The sequence below is a fragment of the Muntiacus reevesi genome, chromosome 4 (assembly GCF_963930625.1).
Source record: "Muntiacus reevesi chromosome 4, mMunRee1.1, whole genome shotgun sequence".
Lineage (NCBI taxonomy): Eukaryota > Metazoa > Chordata > Mammalia > Artiodactyla > Cervidae > Muntiacus > Muntiacus reevesi.
Genome location: NC_089252.1, coordinates 167954911 through 167960910, shown reverse-complemented (window position 1 = coordinate 167960910; position 6000 = coordinate 167954911).

Here is a 6000-nt window from a genome sequence, read left to right as displayed (position 1 = left end):
GCACATAAAACCTCAGCAGATTTTTATTGAATTCTGTTTTTGAGATTACATATGGAGCTGGCTGGTTAAAAAAAAAAAAAAAGCACAGAAGATGCCTCCCCTATTTAAAGTCACAGGAGAAGTGTCTTAAAATATAATTGCAATCAAATATTTCTACTTTCAGGTGTGTTGATTAGTCAACATTCAAACTTTAACTTGTCAAGAACAGCTGTCAACTATTACCCAGTAGTTTATTCTTATGAGAATAAAAATTATGTTCATGAGATTATCAGATAGGAAAGACACAGGGAAAGTTTTGCTTGAAAATTTACCCAGAATATTGCAGCCTTTCCATCTGTAAAAGAAATAATAAATCAAAACTCAAGATTAAGGCTAATTATTTTGTAATTTAGAGAATGAAAACAAATATTAAGCATAATTGTTCAAATTAAATCAACCGGGACTGAGAATGAATGGGCTTATGAGCTGTTTGTTGTTCTAAATGGCACCAAGAAAACCAGATGTTTTCTATGAAATAGTAGCTGATAATTATTTTCATCCAGCCCTGAATTACAGACTTTGTACATTGCCCTCTATGGATTCTTATGTGGAAACACTTAATGAAGGATGTTATGACTCAATAAGGCAAATAGTACTACGTACTTAAATTTCCTTTCTCGACTATGGAAAGGTAGAGGAACATATGATTTCCCTAATCTCCAAATAACACTCTCCTATTAAATTTATTTCTGACTGACTGGGAAAATATTATATGCACTACAAATTGTTGCTATTATGGAATTGCAGACATTCAATGTCTGTATTTTTTTTCTCGAAAGGGCTTCCCAAAAGAAAAGCTTTGTATTACATTTGGTGGGGAAGAAGGGCATTGCTTTAAGTGAACCTGAATATTACTGAAAATGTCACACAGGTGGTTTCTCCCTAACTATTTCTAATCCTTCACTTTCATTGGAAGATTTTAAGAGGAATAAAGATGATACTGATGCCTTTGCAAAGGATAAAATGCTGGGGGTGGAGTAACACTAGAGATAGGGCATTCATGTCAAAGAGTATGCAGGTATAATCACGCAGGTATAGCTTGATGAAGTCTTGAATTAGGATCAGTTTCTATTATATAAAAATAAACTTTTTATCCCTTTAAATTTTTAGTTCAAGTCCAGTAGTAAAGGTTTTTCCTGTTAAATGGACCCACTGTTTAATGAAGCAGTAAGCCATTTAAATCTGAAACTTATAGGAAGAAAGTAGGTGATATACTCAGAGCCACTAGAGTCGAAACATAAACTCATTTGATTTCATGAGTCCTGAAGCCTCTAGGTGATTACTCAGTTCAAATGGGAATCTCTGAGAACCTTAAAGCAATGAACTCTGAGAAAGAAGGAGCTAGCTTGACTGATTGGAAAAGGCAGAAGATAAAGCCCCAGAGCTAGGTAATATGGAAGTGGGATTAACACATCATGTCATGCAGCAGCAGAAATGCCCCTCAGGTGAGGATCAGATGTTCCAGAAAATGCAAGGGAGCCATTTCCTGAGGGTTTACCCTGTTGAATTGGAATCAGCCTAAAATTTCAGGCATGATGGTGAAAGAAGATAAAGTGTCAAGGGAAAGAATGAAGGTTGCAGATTTTATCAACAAGGCAGTGGGGTAAAAGGAACTTGAGCTCACCTGCTCTCCTGAACTCACCAAAATCACAACCAAATTATGAAAAACCATCAATAACAGAAGACTGGAACCTACCAAAAAGATATTCCATATCCAAAGGTATAGAGAGCAAACCCAAGGAGACAGGAGGGGGTGCACTCGTGATATACTCCAAACCCACACCACCCAGGCGGCTGACCCACGCATTGGAGAACAATTTTATCGCAGAAGTTCTCCCACAGGAGTGAGAGTTCTGAGCCCCAGGTCAGGCTCCCCAGCATGGGGGCCTGACAGTGGGAGCAGGAGCCCCCCACCCCCAGAGCATTTGCTCTGAAGGCCAGCGGGTCCTAAGGGCAGACGCTCCACAGGGCTGAGGGAAGCAGAGATGCCACTCTTGGAGTCTGCACACAGGTCTCAGGGCAAAGGCAGTGACTTCCCAGGAGCCTGGGCCAGACCTGCCTGCTGGTGGCGGAGGACCTCCTGGGGAGCAGCGGGCGGCTGTGGCTCGCTGTGGGGATGAGGCCATGGTGGTGGACATATTCGGGGAACATTCATCAGCCTGAGCTCTCCCGGAGGTCCCTATTTTGACAACAAGGCCTCACCTCGCCCTGGAGAGGATAGGGTTCTGGGATGCCTCAAGGCAAACAACCAGTTAGGAGAGAACCCGGGACCCATCAGCAGACTGGCTGCCTGAAGACTAAAGAGCCCACAGCTGCCTCTGGACATGCCCCTAGACACGACCCTGCCCGTCAGAGCATAATGAGACGCGGCTTTAGCCACCAGCCTCTCCCACTAGGAAGCCAGCCCAAGACTCTTAGACCAGCCTGACCCACCAGGGGGCAGACACCAGAAGTGTGAACCCTACCCTCCCTCCTGAAGCCTGTGGAACCAGTCAGCAAACCAGAGAGAACCGACCCTGGGGCCAGGCTTCCCCGGTGGCTCAGATGGTGAAGCATTTGCCTGCACTGCAGGAGATCCAGGTTCTATCCTTGGGTCAGGAAGATCCCTGGAGAAGGAAATGGCAACCAACTCCACTATTCTTGCCTGGAAAATCCCATGGACAGAGGAGCCTGGAGGGCTACATGGGGTGGCAAGAGTCAGACACAACTTAGTGATTAATCACTTCTGAGTGACTAATCCACCACCACCACCCTGGGTCCAGCTGGTCCCTGCCGCTTCTTGACGAGAGGGGAGGGTACTACTGGGACGCGCAGGATATCTCCCTACAGAGGGCCACTTCTCCAAGGTCAAGAAATATAACTAACCCTCCCCATACATAAAAATACAAACAGAAATCTAGACTAAAGGAGTACGTTTCAGATGAAGAAATAAGATAAAACCCCAGAACAGCTAAGGAATGTGAAGATAAGAAATCTGCTAAGAAAGAGTTCAGAGTAATGGCCGATCATAAAATGACCCAACAACTTGGGAGAAGAATGGGTGCACAAAGCGAGGTTATAAGAATTAGAAAATATAAAGAATAACCAAACATACTTGAAAAGTTGCAGAGTAAAAAATACAACAAAAAACAATTTAAAAAAATATAAAACAAACCCAAATCAGTAGTTACCAGGGACCGGGAATGGAAGAAATGGATGGATGACTTGATTCTGGTGGGAGTTACAGGATTATATGCATTTTTCAAAACTTGTAAGACTATTTACGTAAAAAGGGTGCATTTTCCTGGAGGTAAATTATACTTCATTAAACTTGAAGAAAAAATGTTAAACAAACAGGATTCACTTAGAAAGATGAGCATGCTTAAAGAAGTTTTAAAAAAAGTGAGTAATTTAATTCAGAACAATTTTAAATTATAGCCTGTGGATTAAGAGAGGAGCAGAGTTTAAAAAGAAGAAAGGGATGAGAAATTACATATTAACTTGACTTTTCAATTGATGGCTTGTTGAGACTGTGTATTCTTTTCTTTTTTTTTCCAAATATATTTTTTTTAATTGGGGTATAGTTGCTTTTGGGCTTCCTTGGTGGCTCAGAAGTAAAGAATCTGCCTGCCCATGCAGGGGGTGTGAGTTTGATCCCTGAGTTGGGAAGATCCCCTAGAGAAGGAAATGGCAGGCCACTACAGTATTCTTGCCTGGAGAATCCCCTGGACAGAGGAGCCTGAAGGTCTACAGTCCACAGGGACTCAAAAGAGTTGGACACGACTTAGTGACTAAACAACAATAACCACAATACAGTTCCTTTATAACGTGTTAGCTTCTGCTATACCATAAAGTAAATCAGCTCTAGGTACACATATGTCCCTCCCTCCTGGACCTGCCTCCTGCCTCCCATCCTATCGTCTAGATCACCACAGAGCACCCATCTGAGCTCCTTGTGCTATAAGCAGGCTCACACCAGATAGCGATTTTGCATGTAGTAGTGTATATATGAGACTGTGTATTGCTTGTATGCAGGAACTTCACACAGTTTTGTGTCTTGAATGTGGATCCTAAAGGCAGAGATAGAAGGAGATTGTGCCCAGTTTGCTGAGCACCATTGGTTAGGTGCTCCAGAAGCAAATACAACCACTGCTGTTAGTGAGTAAGGTGTTTATTAGAGAAGGGGAGAGGGGATAAGCAAAATAAAGTAGCAAGAAATCCAACTGTGATGGACCCAATGAAACCTTGGCCAATTTAGCATGGAGCTTCAGAAAGAACTCTGATGATCCCCAGGGACACTTTTGATTCTTCCTTTACCAATTGTGACAGTAAATAGGTAGGTCCGTCAATCCCTGCTTGCCAAATACATCCACTGGTGGGCCCAGTTGGCCAGATCTTTCCACCCCTGCCTTCTCAGTGTCTAGGGGCAGGGGAGGCAGTTTGGTGCAACTGATGCAGACTTTGAAGGGGCTGACACTGGAAGGCCGTCTGCTGATGGCATCCCATAGCAAGTCCGTCTTTGAAGGGCGTGTGGGCGGCAAACCTTCACAGTTTACCCTTTGTGCTACGGCACCTATTTCTCCTGCAGGTTCCAGTAGCAGCTCCTAGTAGAGCAGGATCCTGGTGGGTCTCTCCCCCGAGGCATCTCTTAGAAGTGGGAGGTCGGCGAGACAGATGACAGCCCCTTTCATGGCAGTTGTGCACGGAGCCACAGCTGACACTCAGCCACAGTCTTCTCCTTACCTCAAAGACCGAGGATCCCATGTGGGAGATGCTCCAACTGTCCACTGTTAAAATCCTGGATCAGAAATGATGACTGAACGGGTCCATGACCGCAGTGAACTCACTGTAAGCTGGATCTTGGCAAAACTCCATTTATTATCTGGAGACCATGTGTCCAAACTCGAGGAAGGGGCATGATGATACTCTGTGTCTCTAAGTCAATGTCCACTCATTCACTCTGTCCTTCAGCTGGCATAATATCTAGGTTTCCCCCTTCCCCATGAAATAGCTGGAGATTCCTTTGGGGAGAGACCTGGGGAATCAATCAGATATAATTGTCATATTGTTGCAGGGTTATTTCTCCCAGGAACCAGCCACCTCTGAGTCAGACGGTTGCAGTTGCAAAAACTGGCTCAGTCTGGAAATAGGATAAAGACTTGTGATATTTTTAGTGGGGTGTCTTCCCTGTACCTCCCCACCAAGTGATCCAGCTTTGATTTTTTCTGCTGGTTCAGATGAGTAGTGCCTTTGTCAGCAGTCCATCTGTTATGCCTTTTTGTATTTCCTGTTCTATGAGTCATCTTAATAGCTTTCCGTGGATGAGCCCCCCACTAGGATGCCAGACCCGGCTTAGTAATCATTCCAGTAGTCTCTGTATCCTGATTTTTGGTAGTTAAGCACTGCTATCTTGAATTACATTGTTTTGAGGTCTTAGCAGCTCCACTGTTACCAGTGAGCCAAGTTGTGTAACAGCCTTGCCTGAACTACAGAAGAGAACTCTCAGAGCAGAGCCATCACTGAACTGGCTGGTGATGCTGGCGTCCCTTGCGCCAGGCCATTCCTTATAGCCTTGTTAAATACTGTGCTGTATGGGCCTCCCTATAGGATCTAATAACTGGTGAGTCTTATTGTGCATAATACCTTTGTTCCTGCATAGTCACTTCCCTGAGCTTTTAGTGATTTCCTGCACCATCTGCCACGGAAATTCTTGCATTTCATGGTTGCTCATTGTGATGGTTAATTCTATGTGTCAACCCGGCTGGGCTATGATAGCCAATTGCTGATCAAACACCAGTCTAGATGTTGCTATGAAACTGTTTTCTAAAGGCCAAACATTTAAATCAATAGATTTCTTAAAATCATATCTATCTATGTCTATAAAACACATACTGCTTCTCTGGAGAACCTAACGCATTCATTTGTGGGTGATTGCTTTTTCCATGTTTTTCTAGGAGCTCTTCTGGTAGAGAACTCCCACCA